The following is a 22,289-nucleotide window of genomic DNA, read 5'->3' on the forward strand; positions in this document are numbered from 1 at the left end:
TGAATGGATTACTGTAAATCATTGGAGATTTGAGGACTCCATATGCAGAGGCCATCAACTAGGGCTTTGCTTCCTACGTTGCGAGGGTGGTGTGCACAGTGATCGATTTTGGGTCTTCATACGTTGCAGGCCGCGGTGGTTGGGCGTTGGAGGTTACAAAGAAGCAAAGGTGCCCACATGAAAATCGAGGAGTAATAGTGACAAAGGCTAATATGGTAGCAGCCATCCATAGCAAGGCAATCAAGGAGAACGTAGGTACCGTTTATCTAGCCCACTGATGATGGATGCGAGGATCAACAGAGTGCACCTTAGTTAAAGAGGTATTTCGCCTTATCCTATGGTTATAGCTTATGCTAACTATTGAGTCTGGCCTTAATTAATGTGCATTACCTTAATAACAAGGATCCTACTTCATTATGACATAATTAGAGCTTGGTATTATTTTTAATCAATCAATGTTTCCTATAAAGGACTGTTAGCTTAGTGTACACGTGTTAAGAGAATAAAATCTTTTTTTAGAGGGAAAGAGATTAGAATTAATGAGAAAAAACTCCTAAAATGAGTACAGAGAGGATATACAATATCAAAGGGGGGGCCAAGCCTACAGACCCGAAGCCATTATAGAGCAAGGATGATCTTATTTAAATATGTATTTATACTGTAATTTTGAAGCAAAAAATATCAAAAGGTGGGAATTAAGATAACTTTTAAATAATGTGCAAAGAGATCCAAGAATGAAAAGACACAAAAATAATTTCTATTAATGTAAGTATGATTGTTTCTTTGTGTGTGTGTGTGTGTGTGTGTGTGTGTGTGTGTGTGTGAGAGAGAGAGAGAGAGAGAGAGAGAGAGAGAGAGAGAGAGAGAGAGGCTTGCATTAAATAGTATTAAGTGTTTTTTCAAACTATAGGTTCACTACTTTGGATAGACGCATGCTCCTTCAATCAATCTTTAATGCCAAAAGACTTTACAAGGTTAGATTACTGAACTATCTATCTTTACAATCAATATAGTTATAATTTTATATTGAGCTTATAATTTAAATAAAGTACTCTAGCCTTTTCTTTTAAACACAAATAAATCTCTATCTTTTTCTGTCTATCTATCTTATCATCTCTCTGTCTCCTCTGTAATTTCGAGTCTCTAATCAATTTAATAATATATATGCTACAGTGTTTTCTAAATATTAATCTTCTTAGCTCTTGGCAGGTTACTAAAGGTCGGAGATGGAGAAGATGATTGGGGGTGGTGCACGGTTGTGAATGTTGTGAAGAAACAACTAGGTGGACGGTCAAGGGCGTCATGATAGAGAACATCAAAAAGGTATCTTTAAAGACTTTGTCTATAATTTAAATAAAATAGTTTAGCCTTTTCTTTTAAACACTTAGATAAATATCTATCTTTTTCTATCTATCTATCTTATCCTCTCTCTGTCTCTCTAATTCAGAGTCTCTAATCAATTTAATAATATGTATGCTACAATGTTTTCTAAATGGATTAATTATAATGATTTGATATTCATACCATGCAATATAACATACAACTTTATAAAAAGGTAGATGTAAAAAAATTTATTATCACTTTTTTAATATAAACCTATTAAATTTAGTAAATTAAAAAAATTAATAAATATTTATTAAGATAACTTTTAAATAATGTGCAAATTGATCCAAGAATGAAAAGACATAAAAATAAATTTTTATATATTAATGTAAGTATGATTATTTGTTTGTGTGTGTGTGTGTGTGTGTGTGTGTGTGTGTACGTGTGTGTGTGTGTGTGTGTGTGTGTGTGTGTGTGTGTGTGTGTGAGAGAGAGAGAGAGAGAGAGAGAGAGAAAGTGAGAGACTTGCATTAAACAGTATTAAGTGTTTTTTTCAAACTATAGGTTTACTACTTTGGGTAGACGCATGCTCCTTCAATCAGTCTTTAATGCACAAAGACTTTACAAGGTTAAATTACTCAACTATCTATCTTTTCAATTATAGTTATAATTTTATATTGAGATTATAATTTAAATAAAGTAATTTAGCCTTTTCTTTTAAACACTTAGATAAATATCTATCTTTTTCTGTCTATCTTATCCTCTCTTTGTCTCTCTAATTTTGAGTCTCTAATCAATTTAATAATATATATGCTACAATGTTTTCTATATATTAATCTTCTTAGCTTCCTGGTAGGCTGGTAAAGGTCAGAGATGGAGAAGATGATTGGGGTTGGTGCATGGTTTGTGAATGTTGAGAAGAAGCAACCAGGTGGACATAATACCCTTGCTTCATCCATTTTGATACAACTTTATAAAAAAATAGATGTAACAAATTTTAAAAGATAAATTTTAATTAATGTGCTTTTTATTGATAGTTAGAATCATGAGTTTATCTAATGAAGATACAAATGAAAATAATCAGACATGCATAGATTATGAAGTAGTATTGAAAATAGCCATATGTCAATAAGATCACAAGTAATTAAAGATTTGCTAGATCTAATTGAGAAAAATACATGAGATATTTAGGATATATATGGAGTGAAATCAATGGAACAAGCATAGATGGAATAGTGCCCTTAAGAACAAATTTGGAAGCTTCATTAAGAACTTTGATATCATATGCAACAAGATATCAAAGAGTTGAAAGAATCTACAGAAAATCTTAGCATTAAGAATATAGAGAAACATTCTGAAGAATTTAAAGAGAGATTTGCTCTCCAAACAATGGACTTAAGAGAAGAAATATCTCATCTTCACAAAGAGATTATATCTCTTAGAAGTAATTTAAATCAATTTAATGTTATAAACATTAGGTTTAGTTCTCAATTGAAGCTATTGGCTTCAAAAAATAATATATGACCTGAATAAATTTATCAATGATTATAATTTGACAATCAAGTAAATGTATCATTAACCTTATCTTATTATGATCAAAATCTAAAAATGTATATTAAGAAACTAGACTATATTTTAAATTAAAATATTAAACTTTAATAATTAAAAAATGAGTTAAAGTAAAAAATATGTAACTTATAATATTTAAAAAAAACTAACTAATATGAAAAAATCATGCAGACAATGGGAAGACCAAGTCGAATATCTACACGTGCATAAATTTTTCATTCAACACGAAGAGTTTGACGAAATAATGCAAGACAATTAACTTTAATAAGAACGGAAGATATAAATGTCTTTGGTCAGAAAGGAGTTGAAAATAGTACCCATACAAATAATCAAGAAAGCATTCAATCTATATCTCATGAGTTCTTACAAAGAGAGTATTTACCACATCCATCTATGTCTTCATTACTTAATACACATATATCATGTCATTCTCTTGGACTAATGGAATTTAAATGCTTGTTTGTAAAGCAAAGCTATGGAAAGTTTATTAAAAAAGAAAAGAGACTACACTATGGGAAATCACTGTAGTAAACTTGGAAGTATTTCATTATTACCTCTAGAAGAGCCACATGAGGTATTAAAAAAACTACTTCAAGAGAATGATGTAAAAAACAGGAATTTCAAAAAGAACATAAGGGCATATAACAGTCTTCTTTCTTTTGTATCCATGGGTGCTCAAATCGATGAAAGTTTCTATACAAACAAAGGTATTTATACTTTTTGTATTCACCATGGAAGTACATATCATCGCATTGGTAATTTATTACCAAATAGAGAACAAGGAGAATTGCCACGTTATGCACAATTATACATGTATGATACTGATCAAGAGTTGCAAAATCAGATTAACAGCATGCCAGATTTAGATTCTTCAACTCTACAAATATTGCAATATGTGCTACATATTTACAATCCTTATGCTCATACTTTTAAATCAATGGGTGAACTAATATCTCATCAACCATATGCTGATTTGAAAATGGTGATTTATAAGTCTCAATCAACATCTAAGTAATATATAGCACCTACTTCAAGTGAAGTAGCAGCTATTTTACCAGGTCAAGGAGATGATTTTGAGTTAGGACACCGATATATACAACTCTTCCTCTACAAAATAGAACTTTAAGAAGAGTATCTAATCTACACCGCTCTTAAATGCCGTTATTATATGTTTTGTTATTTCCAAAAGGTACATCTCTTTCTACCAAAAAAATACAAAATATAAAATTTTTTAATGTATATTGATCTTATATGCTCTATTATATGTTTTATTTTTTCCAAAAGGAGAAGATGGTTGGCACCTAGATATCTCTCAAAATGAAGATTCCTCAAATTTGTCCACTAATGAAATTCAAAACCATAAATGAGTAACACAAAGGTAGTATTATGCTTATCGTTTGCAAATAAGAGCAGATACTAATGTGTGTCTATTTTACAAGGAGGAAGATTATTACAACAATATATAGTGGATGCATATAATAGTATTGAGGAATCTAGCTTAGCTTGGATAAGAAACAACCAAGCAAATTTGAGGACAGAGGTATATCAAGGCCTTTCAGATATGGCCAAAGAGGTGATAGTCCAAGTGGTAAAGTGTTTGCCTAGGACCGAAAGGTCTTGGGTTCAAACCCTGCTTGGACCCCTCGGCGGCACCTCTCATCCGCGCTCTCCATAAGCTTCCCTTTCGGCGTCGATCGTGTTCTGGCCGCCTTTCCCAGGAGGACTCCAGTGTAGCCCCTCCGCTCTCTGTGGTCGAGTGTGCTCGTCGCCCTCTTCAGAGGGCCGTGTAGATGATCTTGTAGCTCACGACACCAGCGTGGCTGGGACGTTGAGCGAGTTGTAATGTTAACTATTAGTAGGATCTCTCTCCTGGAAAAAAAAAAGGCCTTTCAGATATGATATCAGGTAATGATGGAATCACGAATATTTTGGGAAGAAGTATAGGAAGAAGATTCTTAGAATCAATAGTGGTTGACAAAGATGGTTTTCTGATGTATATGAGACGTAATGATGGACAAAAAATTCAAGTAGAAGAAGGTTTCCTAGATATCGTTGGGTTGTACCTTACAACCCATATTTGTCATTAAAATATAAAGCACATATCAATATAGAAGTATGTTCTACCATCATAGCAATGAAATACTTATATAAGTATGTGTACAAAGGACATGACAGAGCCACAGTAAGGTTTCAAGCAACAAATCAAACAAATTTTCAACAACTTCAAAATCAGATGAACATATCATGGATGAAATCAACAAATTCTTAGATGCGCAATATGTGTCTGCCGCCTCAGAAGCCTGTTAGAGAGTCTTTGAATATGGTATGTATAAAGAAAAGCCATATGTACAAAGATTACAGGTAATATTTCTATAATACAAAAAATAGTAGCTTAAATTAAAAAACATACTAAATCCAAATTGTCTTATAGGTACATTTACCTAATCAAAATACAATCTTATTTCAAGATTATGATGATGTTAGAAGAATTTTGAACACAGAGAACATCAGAAAAACAACTCTCACTAAGTGGTTCACATGTAATGTACAAAATGTTAAAGCAAACGATAAGCTTTATAGTGATTTTCCAACATCATGGGTTTGGAATTCAAGTATTAAAAAATGGACCAAAAGAAAAAGAGGAAACTGTATTGGACGTATGTACAATATTAGTCCTTCAACTGGAGAGCAATATTTCTTAAGTATGCTATTAACAGTTTGTCAAGCATGTAAATCTTTTGAACACTTACAAACATATAATAATCATATATATCCTTCTTTTAAAGCCACATAATGTATAGCAAGAGGTTTATTAGAAAGTGATCAAGAATGGAATATCTGCATACAAGAAGCAGCCTTTCATCAAAGTGGATCACAATTGAGATATTTATTTGCAACAATCTTGATCTTTTGTGAGCCAGCAACTCTAGGAGATTTATGGGATAGCTTTTCAAAAGATATGTCTAAAGATTTCATACATAGAATGCATCAAAGAGATGATAATTTATTGAATATTGAATCACTAGCAAAAAACAAGGCTTTAGAACATATTGAGTGCATATTGCATCAACATGGAAAAAGATTACAAGATTACACAGGTATTTCAACTACTGTTATCCTTTTGGTAAAAATAAAATAAAATAACAAAAGTATATTAAAAAGCTAACAAATAAATATATTCTGTAGGTATACAGCATGCAACAAAACTTAAACAATATGCAAAATATCAATGTTTTATTATAAGAAGAAAGAATATTCAATGTATACCAACAAGCAGAAATTGCTAATGAAATGAATGAGTCTTAAACAAATCTCAAATTATTGCATACAATCAAATATTAGAGGCAGTTTATACAAAGAAGCCAGTTGCATTTTTCTTGATGGCCCTAGAGGTTCAAGCAAAACATTTTTATATAATTGTTTACTCAGTCAAATAAGAAGCAATAATCAAATAGCACTGGCATGTGCATCTTCAGGTATCAAACCCTATTATTTATAAAAAATAAGAAATATATTCTATGCAAAAAATATATTTCATATATTATACATTAAAATAACAAATGGTATTATGTTATCTACATCTTTAGGTATTGCTTCTCTATTACTATCCAATGGTCAAACAACTCATTCAAGATTTAAAATACTATTATATTTGAATGCTTCAAGTACATGCAATATAGTAACAAATAGTCATTTGGCTAAACTTCTAAGAGAAACAAAATTAATAATATGGGGTGAAGCTCCCATGACACACAGATATGCTTTTGAGGCACTGGATCGAACACTAAAGGATATAATGTTAAGCAATCACATTTTTGGAGGAAAGGTTATGCTTTTAGGGGGAGACTTTAGACAAATCTTACCAATAATTCCAAAAGGAACGCGTGAAGATATAGTTAATGCATCTTTATGTCACTCCAAACTTTGGAGAACAATACCAGTACTGAAACTATCACAAAATATGCGAATTTTTCATAAGTCTCACAACAATGATAATCAAGAATTCATTAAATGGATCCTTGAAATTGGTAACATTAAATGAAGCAAATAGAGGAAGTATTGAACAACCAATAACAATTCTTGACAAAATTCTCTTACAAGAATTGGCTATATAAAGATATAACTAATGATATAGAATTTTCAAAGATCGAGCTATCCTAGCACCAACAAATATAGAAGTTGACTAAATCAATAGTATAGCAATTAAATCAATGCACAGAGAAAAACATGAATATCTTAGTGCAAATTCAATAGCAAAAGAAGGAGAGAATTCTCTCTTATATACAATTATCTCAATAGTCTAAATCTTGGTGGAGGATACCCAAGTCATCAATTATGCCTGAATAGAAATGCACTAATCATTTTACTTAGGAATTTAAATATAAGAAAAAGACTCTATAACGGAACAAGACTAATATGCAAAGAATTTTATAGCATAGTAATAGAGGCAGAGATAATCACAAGTAAAAACATTGAATACGAATAACTATGAATCTATGATTTAACATTTTCATAAAAAAACAAAAAATAACACCAAATAATATATTTTCATGAACAAATATTAGAGAGAGAGTTTTTAAACCAAGATTAAGTTTCATACCAAAACTGATTCCATTTGAAATGAGAAGAATACAATTTCCAATAAAATTGGCATTCTATATGACAATAAACAAATCACAAGGTCAAACATTGTCAAACCTAGGATTATATCTATTGACTCCCATCTTCACTCATGGACAATTATATGTTGCATTATCTCGAGCAAAATCATTAGATAACTCAAAGATTTTCTTAAAAGAAGAACGCACAGAGATAGAAACAAACAATCTCAAAGAAAATAGAACAAAAAATGTAGTATATAAGGAAATCTAGGATATGACAAGATAATGAATAAAAAGGTAAAGTAACAATATAAAAAAATAAAAATATATAAACAATAAATTTATTATTTGTTAAACCTCATATTGACCTTGCTTTTAAATTTTAGATTACAAATTATGGGAAAACAATTCTCCATTACAACAAACTCAAGTTGCTCAATAGAGGGTAAGCATTTTAATTTTTAAATATATATAAAATTTTTCTTAAACGTAGATCTGTATTCTTAGAGTGCTCCAATATCAGCAAATTTAATTGGAAAGCTACTAAAATATGCAAGCGAATACGGGTATAAAAAAATATCATAAATACATTTAAAAATATTAATAAAAATTTTGCTTAAAATATTTATTTCTTTTATTTTGCAAATATCTACCAAATAAGGAAAGAATTTACGAAAAAGTAATTTTTTCCCAAAGCCTCAGAGAAACAAAATATATCTGCCATGCGGATATTATTTCATAAAAACTATAGAAAAGAGAATAGAAATTTGAAAACGGACCTCTACAGATAAAATTATCTTTTTTGGGGATATAAATAACCAAGAAAAATAAATCATGTCTCAAGACATGCAAATACATAATATTACATAAACATATTTATACCACATGTACCAGACATTTAATATATGACAGTAAATTTAAAATTTTTTGTTTCGCATAAAATAAATGTAAGCATAAAATAGAAATAAAAATAAGTCGTAGGTGGGTCAATATTGCTCATTTTAATTTAATAAAATGATAAAAAAGAACCCCTACTTTCTCTATTCCCATTAATTATAAACCCCCCTACTTTATTTTTAAAAAAGTTTTTTAAAAAAAGAAGAGAGGGGAAAAAAAAAGAGAGCAACCACACTAAGCTACAATCCCAGTTCCTCAATCAACTCGGGAAGAATATCCTCTCTGCTCCAGAAGTGACATGCTTGAGACCCACCAAGAAAATCAACAATAACTGACACATGAATAGGCTCCCCCGTCCCTCCACAAATCCCTCACCTAATCCACATCAATATCAACATCTACAACGTCCACATGGGCGGACGGTCAGCCTCCCACCATCAAGACCATTCTAGGCCCACTTTTAAAAAACTCTCAAGGGAAGCCATGTATTGGTCTCTCATGGACCATTTTATCCCATTGGATGCAGGCATAAATGCTATTCTAGCTCCCCATACACGTCAAAAATTGACACCCACTACCGCCTTGGTCGAGCTTATCGGCCATGTGGCTGAGACATTGAAGAGGCATATCCTCTAGTAATGTCATGAACTCAAGTGTCAGAATAAGTTTATCCAGGAGTAGCGCTGGAAGCTCAATCACTCCCAACACCAACTTGAGGTCGTAAATGAGAAGTTTGCCAAGAGGCCAATCTCAAGAAAGCAAAAAGAGAAGTCCATAGGCTTGTGAATGAGCTCGTATTGGTGGCCGTGGCTGTTGAAATATACAAGTGAATAGGGTGTGTGTGGGAACAAGCTCTTGGATAGAGGCTGTAAAAGAGGAGATGTAATTGTGAAAGAACCTGTGAAAAGGTTAGGAGAATCTACTGGGAGAGAATAATGGGTAGCATGAGGGAATTTAGGAGTGTGGAGATATTCTGGGAGATATTCAGGGAAAAGAGAAGAGGTGGAGAGAATCAGGCAAAAGGTGGAGATATTCAGGGAGTGAATCATGGAGAAATCAATGGGATTTGATGCTTGATGTAAACTCTATAAATTGAGGCATAGCCCTAATGAGAATTTGCTGGTTTTTGAGTATCCATGCCTACATTAATCTATCTGCTAATTATTCACTAATTACGTCTTAATCATTTCTTAATCACTTTGTTAATCATGTTGATTCTAGTGTTTGATCCACCATAGCTCATCATTTTGCTCAAATTTCAACATGGTATCAGAGCCATGCCTAGAATCAACCAGATTTATGAGCCCATTAGTGAATTAATTAGGATTAGTAGGTAATTAGCAAAAAAATCAATTTTTAGTGAGTTTTTTATCTTCCCCTTCACCCCCAGCCAGTGGAGGAGCTCCCTCTCCTTGCACACATAATATTAGGCCAAACCCTTCTAGGACATGATAGCCATCTCAGTGCTCTTCAAGCTCATCAAAAAAGAAGTGCAAACCGTCAACGGAGCTAGGAGAAATCGCTGTTTTAGCAGGCTACGTTTTTCTGCAGCAAATCACTAATTCCCACTTCATCAAATCAAATTGCTCTAATTCCTCTTAGCCCCGGGGGTTTTCAAGCATGCTCTACAAGCTGGTGAAGACAGAAATCAATTTCATCAAGTCTACAGAGAGATCCAAGCTCTTCATCAAATCTGCAGGTGACTTTGGTAAAACAGAGATTAAGCTTTCATTATTTGGTCAAATCTTGTGTTTCTTGGCTTAATCCTCTACTAGACTCATTGCTATTGATGCCTTTGAAAGCATTTGAGCTCATTTGAAGTGGAAGGCACCAGATCTGAGCTCCCCGCATACTCTGTTTTCTGCACACAAACCAGAGCATTAATTTGCTAATCAGTGATTAATCAATGCTAATCACTATATTTTGGTGAAATTGAGGGTTCAAATTAACCATTAGGTATCTGATACAGATCCCTATAACTTCAGATTGCAAATCGGAGTTGGTTTGATACTCCAACCATCCCGTACAAATTGGTTACCCTTGATTTAATGTAATTTCTGGTAAAATTGTGCTGATAAAATTGTGAAAATCATCATTTTGCATTTAACCCTTGGTTAATGCCTGTAAATCTCACTCAAATTCAAGATTATTCACAGCCAGAATTGCATTTGGAATGAGCATGAGAATGAATGCTATACGCATTATGTATTGGGCACATTTTATCAGTGTAAAAATGGGAACAGACACTGCCCTTGTCCAGATTAAGGCAAGAGGTAAGACCTCCCGCATAAATTTGGGTTTGCATTGCATAATGATACAAAATAAACATAAAAAGCCCAAAGGAACTATCAGCAAAACATTGAAACATGTTGCTCACATGGAGCAAAAAGACCTGACGAACAAGCTCATGGCCCCAGCCATGAAAGAAGAAGAATATCTCTTCCCAAGAAGAGGATCCACACCGAGAAGAAGACCTGAAGGAAGACATGGACACAAGAAGAGAAGCTGCCACAAGAAGAGAAGCTGCCCCGAGAAGACTGGAAGAAGAGATGAACGCGTGGAGAGATGCTGCCACGAGAAGAAGACTGAAGAAAAGAGAAGATGTGAGGCTCCAAAGAGTGAGGAGCCATGTGAAAATCTCTGAGAGAGAGAGAGAGAGAGAGAGAGAGAGAGAGAGAGCCCACAACCCAATGTAACCTGCCCCAATAAAGTAAAACCACCTCTGAGCCACCGATGATGTAGGCCACGTGGTAGATGAATGTGTGAGCACTTTAGTCAAGGTCGCGGGCAACTATAGTAAGCCTTGGACACATAGAGAGAGAGAGTGTCAAGGACTATGGGTTTAGGGACTTGAGGCACTGGTCGCGGACTATCAAGTAAGAGAGAAACTTGATATAGGGTCCAGGTGTGCTGAGATAACTTGAGGGGAGGAGTAGACACTGGTCGCGGACTGCCAAGTAAGGCAAACTCGGTATAGGGTCTAGGTGTACTAGGAGTATTCACTTGAGGGGAGGTGTTGAAATATACAAGTGAATAGGGTGTGTGTGGGAACAAGCTCTTGGATAGAGGCTGTAAAAGAGGAGATGTAATTGTGAAAGAACCTGTGAAAAGGTTAGGAGAATCTACTGGGAGAGAATAATGGGTAGCATGAGGGAATTTAGGAGTGTGGAGATATTCTGGGAGATATTCAGGGAAAAGAGAAGAGGTGGAGAGAATCAGGCAAAAGGTGGAGATATTCAGGGAGTGAATCATGGAGAAATCAATGGGATTTGATGCTTGATGTAAACTCTATAAATTGAGGCATAGCCCTAATGAGAATTTGCTGGTTTTTGAGTATCCATGCCTACATTAATCTATCTGCTAATTATTCACTAATTACGTCTTAATCATTTCTTAATCACTTTGTTAATCATGTTGATTCTAGTGTTTGATCCACCATAGCTCATCATTTTGCTCAAATTTCAACAGTGGCCACCCAAGAGGAGCTCATTAACACTCACAAGTAGGACATGGATGCTCCTCCAACTACAATACCAAGAACTGGAAGCAGCCAAGATTGCGGCAACCCTGGCACATGAAGCCCACAAGGACTAACTCCTAGAGCAGGTCCAAAAAGCTAAAGCCAAAGAATCCCAAGCTGTTCATGTGGCTGATCAACCAGTTTGCAAAGGTGTGCAAAGATTCCCTCATGAGAACAATTGGAGGGGCAACTAAAGCCCAAACTAAATTCCATGAAGAGTATAAACAAACTATCGCCAACTGGATAGCAAGAGAAATTGTCTACCAAGCACAAAGAAAACCTCATCACTAAGGCACACACATAAATAAATAAGCTGCAAACCATTACCTCGAAAACCCTCTTAGGGGGCAACCGACCTTAACATCTTATAAACCAATAGTTTCCCTAGTGTATACCCTTACCCTCATCCATCGCACCATGTCCCTTTACCTACTCCATTTCAATAGTTTTTTATTTGACCTAATTTCAATAAGTTGCAAACCATTACCCCAAATACCCACTTTTGGAAGGGCATGGCGGTGACCAAAAGAAGTTGATTCTCTCTTTGAGGTGATCCATATCCAAATGCAGGGCATATTGGTATAAGTTTTGGGTAGCCCTAATGGTAGGCACCTTGTCGAGGTGGCATGAAAGTTATAAGTATTGTAGAAGTTTTTCATGCGAGGCCTCCTTTTGTTGTGGAAATGGCTGGGACCCTTCAAAATTAGGTAGTTGGTAGAAGCTGTGGATAGGAAGGTAGGTCCTCCACACTCCACCAAGAGCCTCCCACCATCACCTCTGATAGCTGATGCCCTCCGATCGTAGTCACTGCCAGTGCCCTTCGACGGGCCCGACTATCGCACCGCCCCCACTGCCCCCTCAACATCTTTGACCATCGTCACTGTCAGTGCCCTTCGACATCTTCGACGTGCATGGCCAACTCCGATGGCACTCATGGAGGCAACACCCCTCTCCCTTTCACGAGGGAGGGCGAGATCCTCTTGAGCACCATCTCCCTTTTTTTGACTGAAGATCTTCCCTATACACTACAAGATGAGGGTTGGGACTTCGAGGAGGACACCCAAGGAGGAGATAAGGGGAGCACTCACTCACAGCAGTAGAGAACACTCTCTCTTGTGTCACATTCACTCTAGCACATTTGGCAGACAGAAAATTCTCTAGTGTATGACATTCTCTGTGTTGGAGCACAGTCTCTCTTGTATCATTATTTTCTACAGTTTGGTATACATTATAAAGTATAGGTCTTGCATGTCTAGCCAGTGAGGTCGACTCATCCTTGGTGGGTATACTTCCTTGAGAGGATCCATGCTCCCTTTTCCCCAACCCTAGGGTTTGTTATAGTAGTCCTTGAGTTCTCTAGCAAACAAGGACCAACAGAGTCATCTACAGTTTAGACAAAATTCGGCGATCACGGTGGGAGTCTCCTAGAGGTCAAGGATAGTCTTTTAAAAAAAATCTTTTTCTTTTTGATGATTTCTGTTCGTGGTGGTGAGAGGAGTGTTGTGTATGTCCTCGAAGACTAGAGCTTATGGAGGTGATTCACACCTTCATTTCCTCTTCAAACTAGTCGTCATAGGGTTCTTCCTTGTTTCCTTACTCTTCCGTCATAGGGTTCTTCCTTGTTTCCTTACTCTTCCCTTAGCATCTTCCTCTTCTAACCCTATGGCAGCTCCAGGGCTAGAGACATTGGCTACTGTCCTTAACTGCATGATGTAAGTTAAACTACCAACCTTCAAAGGTACCATCACTGAAGATGCGGAAGACCATGTGCTGTGGTTCCTCACTATGTGTGACTCAAGAGGTCTGAACCAAGATGATGTTCACTTGGTCTTGTTCCCGACAATGCTGGAAGAAAGTGCCGACCGGTGGTACTGTCAATTTCCCGTCAATTACTTCTTGGATTGGACCACCCTCATGCTACAATTATTAGCTACCTTTTGGCATGGGAACTACTTCAACATCATTACTCAAGAGCTCAACCAACTCTCCATGAAGGCAGGGGATTCAGTGGCCCAACTTGTCACAAGAGTTAAAGTTTTGGTCGCTCGGCTACCCCAAGATCCTGGAAACTACATGCTGCAACAGTGGGTGCTTCGAGCACTCCCTACTTAAACGATGATGAATATGAGAGAGACCTTTCCACCCCAAGGCACCCTACAAGACTTCCAAGATAGAGCTACACAACTAGAGAATGCTCGCCTCATGGTGGCGGAGCATTCTCTAGTTTTGGTCGCTCGGCTACCCCAAGATCCTGGAAACTACATGCTGCAACAGTGAGTGCTTCGAGCACTCCCTACTTAAACGATGATGAATATGAGAGAGACCTTTCCACCCCAAGGCACCCTACAAGACTTCCAAGACAGAGCTACACAACTAGAGAATGCTCGCCTCATGGCGGAGCGCAGTACCTCTTGGTCCCCACTTATCCCCGGCATGACTTCAGCTCCTCCAACTGTTCCTCTAGCCCCGATAGTAGCTTCTACATCCACTTCCATGGACGGCTAGCCAAGCTCAAGAAGGAGCTTGAAGATTTCAAAAGGTCACAACAAGAGGAGGCGGCCGTGTGGCAGTGCTCAGGAAGAAGGAGATTGAGCAACTCAAGGTCAAAGATCCCAAGACGAGTCCATGGTGCCCGGTATGTAGCTCGCAAGCCCATCTTCCAAGTGATTGTCCCACCAAGAAATATTGCTCGTTTGCTTAAAGGCGGGCCATGAGGACAAGGATTGTTACTTCCTCGAGGGACTTCGCCTTATGCAACAACAACTTAATCAAGGTGCCACCTTGCTTAATCCCTTTGTTAAAGGATTGTTACTTCCTCGAGGGACTTCGCCTTATGCAACAACTTAATCAAGGTGCCACCTTGCTTAATCCCTTTGTTAAAGACTACATGATGACCCCAACCAGTAGTGCTTTGACTTTTGCCGCCCAGGCCCCTAACCACCAACCAAACCCAACACCCTTCTTGAACCCTCAATTAATTGGAGTAGCTACACCCCAATCCCAAGCTTATATTAACCATGTCACCACTGGCCCCTCCTACTTAGCTGCCCCGCTACTTTTGTACAAACCCCTCCACCACCCCAGGCCACATCATCTCAGCAGCAGGGAGCTCAAGTAACCATAGTAGCATATAGCAATACCCCTCATCCCGGAGCAACCCTAACACACAACCCCCTACCTATGCAAATCCCATATCAAGCAGGCACTCTCCCAACCTATCAGTCGTACCTCCCACCCATGCCAATCCCACAAACACCCAAGTCTATCAAAACCCATTCCCGGTGGAATATCTAGTAGCTCCTCCACTACCTCCGACCGCTAACAACATGTATGGAGCCAAGCCTAACCAAAGGTTGGTCAATCATCGTCCTCCCAAAACAACCCCAACGACCCCTCATATGCTACCGTTGTGGGGGGAGCGGCCACATGCAAGCTCAATGCACTATACCAAAGGGCTCGCCCCCATGCCTCCATTGCCCAGAGAGGCGAGACCACTACACTTGGGATTGTCCTAGAACCCCACTGGTTAACATGGTGGAAGCAGTGGTGCCATCTCCCAAGGTTGACACTCCAAATAGTGGCAGTGGTGCCACCTCCCATTGCTGGCACTCCAATAGTGGCGGTTGTCACTCGGTCCCAAGGAGCCCCAAAGACACCAACTCCTCCTCTTGATGGAGCAGTTTACCCATCCATTATGGACCAAGCTTATAATAAGGAGGCCGTGGAGGAATTCATTCAAACACCACCCATGGAGAATGAAGCGGCGCCTACCATGGTCATTCCCCCAACCACCAAAACTTCAACGAGCGGCAGATGAGGAGTCCAATCAACCCAAGGTTAGTAATTTACATTGGGAGGAAGTGTTGGCAAGGGCAAAGGTAGAAATCACCCTTCCTCAATTATGTGGTTTGAGCCAAGAAATAGGATAGCAACTCTTAGGCTTGGTCTAGCATTGGATGGATTCGAAGGCAACTAGGGGTGAAGCCACATCTAGTAGTAGTGGGTGACGGCCCAAGCAGCAAGCAAGGGTATGCCTCATTGCCCAAGGAGTGGCCGATGACCGAAGCCTGAGGGTGATAGTCTCCGTGGGAGGAACTCAAATTGCAGGGGCCATTGTGGATGGTGGTTCTGGTGTTCACATCATGCCTGAAGCTACTAGACGAGTCTTGGGTCTCCGAATTACCGAGCTAGCTCCCTTTCCATCCGAGTGGTGGACCAGCGAGAAGTGATGCCCTTGGGACTAGTCATGCAAGTTCCGATCACTTTTGAGGGATTAGTATTTGAAATTAATTTTGTGGTATTAGACCTCCCACCAGCTAGAGAGGCCTACAACTTGCTCATTGGAAGACCTTGGTTGAGGGCAGCTCGGGGTGATCCATGATTGGGCGGCTGGGACAACTTGCATATCCCTAACTCGGAGGGGATGGTGACCTTGCCCTTGGAAAAAGGCCCCAATGAGAGTGCAAGGGACACTACCGTACATGACATGATTGCCATTCGAGAGGAAGGACCCAATAACAAGGAAGAGCAGGAGGAATGGCAAGGATTACCAGTGGATGAGGCTTGGAATCCATTTGGCTCAGAAGGAGAGGCAACAGAACCTCTATGGAATTGGTTAAATTCCTCTGAGGGGTTTCAGACCCCATTCAAGAGGTGTCCCAAGAAGAAGAGCTCTCAGAAGACACAGTAGTCTGGGATTGAACAGAATTCTTGCTCACTCTAGCCTCTTCCTCTGCACCAGTATCCCAACATGAAGCAACAGAGGTCATAAGTCTAGGGGAACCAGAGTTTTCTCGACAACCTAGAAAGGTCTCTCAAGAGGAGTCGTCTCTGAGGTGCCTATAACCCCTCCTAAACGCACTCGCAAAAGGAGCGGCGGGCAGAAGACGAGGGAGGGAGCCTTGCTAGTAGAAGAGACCCCTGCTAGCTGGGATGGAGGAATTACCATGAGGAGGTGAGAGGGCTGAACCTAGGCATTGCAGAGGAGCCACACCCCATCTTGGTGGAAGCTTGGGTCTAGGAGGACCCTTCCACTCTTCAGAGAATCACCAACTTTTTCAAAGAACAATAAGATGTGTTTACATGGACCTACAAGGATCTCCTAGGGATAGACCCAACCATTTGCACTCATAGAATTCCACTACAAAAAGGCAATCGGCCAGTCAGGAAGGGCATCTACCGCATGAATCCAAAATATTCCAAAGTGGTGAAGAAAGAGCTGGACAACATGGAAGAGGCAGGTATCATCATTCCCATTGAGCACTCCGAGTGGTTGTCACCTATAGTGCTGATTTCAAAAAAGAAGACCAACAAGATTATGATCTGTGTAGACTTCAGACCCCTCAATCAGTGCACAATCAAAGATGGGTTTCCCTTGCCTTTCATAGAGTGAGTTTTGGAAGATGTGGCCGGCCAAGGGTGGTGGTTCAAGAGCGGAACACCTGCTTGAACTCACTCTGGTGTTCGTAAAGTCCCAGGTATCAGGTCTCCGCCTCTCCAAAAAAAATCCCCCCTCTGAGTAATTTTTTCCATTAAACATAAAAAAAAAACAAAAAACAAAAAACATTTCTTCCCCTCACCGACACTTCCCCCCTCATCTCCCTCTCTCTCTCTCTCTCTCTCTCTCTCTCTCTCTCGCACAACTTGCTCTTACTGCCCCCTCTCACTGACCAACCCCCCTTCTCACCGGTCAAAAAATAAATAAAAATCCCCCTCTTAGTATTTTTTCCATTATTTGAAAAAAAGGCTCCCCTCGTCATATTTCTTGTTTCTTCTTTCCCAAAAAAAGAAAAAAAAAGTAAAGAAAAAGAAAAAACGTCTTTGACCCTCACCCACCACCCCCTCGTCTCTCTCTCTCTCTCTCTCTCTCTCTCTCTCTCTCTCGCCCCCCCCACCGACCACCCCCTCTCTCCCTCACCCCACCTACCACCCCCCCCTCTCTCTCTCTCTCTCTCTCTCTCTCTCTCTCTCTCTCTCTCTCTCTCCGTCGCCCCACCGACCACTCTCCCTCTATCTCACCCCACCAACCACCCCCTCTATCACTCCCCACCAACCACTCTCTCTTGCAACCCCACCACCCCCTCTTCCTCACCGACCACCCCCTCACTCCCTCGGCCCACACCCCCTCTCTTCACTCCCCACCGACCAACCTCCCCTTACAACCCCACCAGCCCCCACAGCTCTCTCCCCCTCCCACTCCTCATCGACCATCACTACATTTGTGTTGATGAACAAATGTGGATCTACCAATATTAAGGGTAGGCATAGGCAATCCTTTCTTAAACACACGTTAAACTATGTTGGATGATCCACTAGCCCAACACCCTCACAAACCCTAAACAATGGAATTGCCATAAGGAAACCCAAGACAAAAATGTATTCAAGCCATATACTTGATTATATTATAATGATGCAATATAAGAGCACCCATATAAATTCATGTATAGTGTAGTCTACTCTTCATCTATTAAGAAAGGCCCCTAGTCTTCAATAAAATTCTTTTAGGCTAGTCCTCTACTCTTCATTTATTATAAAAGGCATAAAGTATTCTATCCTCCAAATTAAAAAGCTCTTGCTTACATGATCCCCCCACCAACATGCATGTTGTGAAGACTTGCACACCTAACAAATTAGAATTTTAGTCCATTTGTAACTCACACTCAAGTTGTGATAGTGGAGAGGTGAAAGCCATGACAAGTAGGATAGCAGTATAATCCATGATATAGCATTTGAAACCATGAGTTCACATGTAACTTGGGCTAAACATATAGCTTGCAATGGTCAAACTTTAGAAATAGATGGGGGATAGTTAACGCTCATCATTTTTTACAAACAAATTGCAAATTAATTTACATAGATTTTTTCTTCATGGGTCCCTTTGCAAAAATAAATAAGTCGTTGGTTAAAGTCAACAAGGAAACTCTAGGTTAACGAGATAAATTGTGGGATCTGAATTGCAAGTTTTTATGATTGATGCATTTTTTGTATAAGGATGTGTTACACTTACAGTAGCATATGAATTGGGAAGCAACAAGCCCTTGCTTGCACTACCCAAAGTCAAATTCCTTATAAAATAATGATGGGCAAGGAGATGTGTGAGCACCCTAAGAAAACAAACCACCCAAAGTTTAGCAACTTCTCCAATGCATGCACACAAGCATGCCCTAAATATGATATATATGTCATAACCTTCTATTATAAATGGATGATAAATCATACAATAGAACCTTCCAAAAAAAATAGAACCTTCCAAAAAAAAATAGATCTTTTTTAATGCCTAGAAAACAAGGTTTAATGACTCTTTATGGCCAAAATTTCCACATAATAGTGAACTTAGACAACCAAAGCATCATTTAAATAGCATTTTTAGACATTATTATAGCCAAAATCCTATGTCAAAAAAAGCATACAAATAATTATTGAAGAAAGAGAGAGAGAGAGAGAGAGAGAGAGAGAGAGAGAGAGAGAGAGAGAGAGAGAGAGAGAGAGGACCCATCCCCTGGAGAACCCTTGTCAACTAAACTCATCAACACTAACCTTCTTGGTACATCTCTGGATGGTGAGACTAAGCTTGGCCCATGGTACGACCCATCGCCTAGAGAACCCTCAACCTTCTAGGTATCTCCAAAAGGAGCTTTAATGCATGCAACCTCTACTTTAACTCCAATTTAACATTAACAAAACCTTGTCTTGGCTTACTAATCGCCATGAAGTAGCCTAATCTCTAGGCATCACGTGATAAGCTTGGGGTATAATATCATGTCGCACCATAAAGATTTAGATTGCCATCTATTCTCAATGCCAACAAAACCTTGGTCTAGCCCACCTCCAGGCATCTTGGGGTATAATATCATGTCGTGCATCATGAAGATTCAACTACCATCTACCCATGTAAATCATTTTGGTCCTATTACTCATCCTATCAATCTCACAAGGTGTGGACCGCTTTTGTAGGATGACTCCGTCGGTCCTCACTAGGGAACTCGAGGACTACTGACACAAACCCTAGGGTTGGGGAAAATGGAGCGTGGATCCTCCCAAGGAAGTATAACCGCCAAGGATGAGTCGACCCCACTGGCTAGTGTGCTCTCCGACCATCACCTAGCATTGTCGTATCCCTACACGCCTCTCACTCACACCACACCCACCATTGACCACTCACTCACCTCACTCGCACAGAGAGATAGACAAAACACCACAAGTGCACAACACTGTATAGCAAACTATAGACAAGAATGATACAAGAGAGACTATGCTCCAACACAAAGAATGTCATACACCAGAGAATGTGCTCTCCGCCGAATGTGCTAGAGTGAATGTGACATAAGAGAGAGTGTTCTCTACTGCTACCAAGAGAGTGCTCCCCTTATCTCCTCCTCGAGTGTCCTCCTCCTCGAAGTCCCAACCCTCATCATGTAGTGTAGAGGGAAAAGGGAGATGGTGCTCAAGAGGATCTCGCCTTCCCTCGAGAAAGGGAGAGGGGTGTTGCCTCCATGAGTGCCATCGGAGTTGGCCATGCACGTCGGAGTTGGCGGAGGGCACCTGTGGTGGTGATGGTGGTTGGAGATGTTGGAGGGCATCGACGGTGACAGCAGTGACGATGGTCAGAGGGCACCAAAGGTGACAGCGGTCGAAGATGTCGAAGGGGCACCGGCGGTGACGGTAGTTGGAGCCGTCGGAGGGCACTACCGATGATGGCGGTTGGAGGGCATCAACAATGAAGGTGGTTGGAGGGCATCAGCAATGAAGGTGGTTGGAGGTGATGGTGGGAGGCTCTTGGTGGAGTGTGGAGGACTTGGCTTCCTATCCACAGGTCGCCCACTACTACTCAATTCTCACTCAATTCATCGTCCCAGTGAATGCCATAGAAAAAAAACACAGGTGGTTCTCTGGCAAGCTAAACTCCGAGTAAAACATCTGGCAGGTGGGCTCCCAGGCATACCTTATACAATGATCTTTCCAGGAAAATCTTATGGAGAGATACACAAATAATAAAAATAATAAAGTGATCTTTCCAGGAAAATCTTTTGGACAGATACACAAATAATAAAAATGATGCAACTAGGCTCTTGGACAACTTCATCCAGCAAGTGAGCTGTGGAAAGAATGATCAAATTGAGAGCTCCTGGGCAACTTCATCCAACAAGCCATTTCTGAGAGCTCCTGGGCACTTTATCCAACAAGCCATTTTTGAGAGCTCCCAGGCACTTCATCCAGCAAGCCATCACTACCTGTATTACCACTGTCATCCCTCGGGCAAAGCATCCAGTAGGAAAGTTACGCTGACGCGCCAACAAAAGCACAAAACCAATCTAAACGATAATCACTGGCCACTTCATCCTGGCAAAACTTCTGGCACAAGCCCAAGCATACAAAGATACAAAATGAAACCTGGCCATGGCCAATACATAAAGGATCCGCTTCTCACTAACAAAAAAGATTTGCTTCTCCCAAGCATCATTAGCATGTGCCAAGGCAACTACGAACAGAACTTTTGCTTCACTATAAGACTGCTCATAAACCACCGAGATGGCCATACTACCAAGGGCTCGGCAGTCAAAGGGTTGAGAAGAGCTGCACATGCTGTGTGCCCTTGAGAGTTTCTTTACAACCCATGCTAGAAGATCTGTTAACATTCAGTTGACCCACCTCGGGCCGCAAAATGCAAAGGCGTGCTCCCAAATCAGAGGCTACTTCCAAATTATCTAAAGGCCCATTATTTGTAGTGTAGTGCATGCAACTCCTCCCAAGGGATGCATAAAATATGAAGACATTAGCTCCCCATTCCACCGACATCCCATGTTAGAGCACGAGGAATAAGGATATTAGAAAATCAAGGTTGCCTTGAAGGACTTAGAGAATTGTATTTTTTGTGAGGTAACAATGTTAGTTGTTCAACACAAATGTAACAATGGCCCCACGTTAGTTAAAGCACGGAGCATAAGGATATTAAAATATCAAGGGTGCCCTTGTGAGGTAGCAATTTAAACAGAGGGTACGAAGTAATTAAAATCAACATTGCCTTTAAGAGAGTGGACCCGACTTCCTTTTCAAGTGGTGACAATACACGTAAGCACCCTTAAGCCCACCTACCAAACAGATGTGAGTCATTGGTGTGAAACCTCTCTCAAAGGTCGATGCTTACCTTCTAAGCACGCAAGTGCCAACAAGCAAACATGCAAACAACACCAGCTTGGGTAGCCTTGTGGACTATAGTGCCCATGCCTCCTAATGTGGAGGTGTTGGGTTCTAGTCTACCCGCTCACCGAACGTGGAGGTGTCGACACATAATTTTAATACCCACTTGAAACAATTAAATAAGGAAACATGGAGCCAACACCCTAGTGCCATCTGAATGGTCCCTTAGAAAATGATGCATG

The 22,289-nt window shown here is 39.6% G+C and overlaps 1 long non-coding RNA gene across 1 annotated transcript; it reads left to right on the plus strand.

Annotated features, from left to right (window-relative positions):
- Window positions 1-252: 252 nt before the first annotated feature.
- On the plus strand, window positions 253-1,308 carry LOC147642205 (uncharacterized). Its single transcript, XR_015262299.1, has 3 exons — window positions 253-320; window positions 911-974; window positions 1,210-1,308. It is a non-coding gene; the product is annotated as an uncharacterized LOC147642205 (long non-coding RNA).
- The last annotated feature ends 20,981 nt before the right edge of the window (window positions 1,309-22,289 follow it).

This window comes from Cibotium barometz, chromosome 1, assembly GCF_041138505.1.
Source record: "Cibotium barometz isolate CiBa-2024 chromosome 1, ASM4113850v1, whole genome shotgun sequence".
Classification (NCBI taxonomy): Eukaryota; Viridiplantae; Streptophyta; class Polypodiopsida; order Cyatheales; family Cibotiaceae; genus Cibotium; species Cibotium barometz.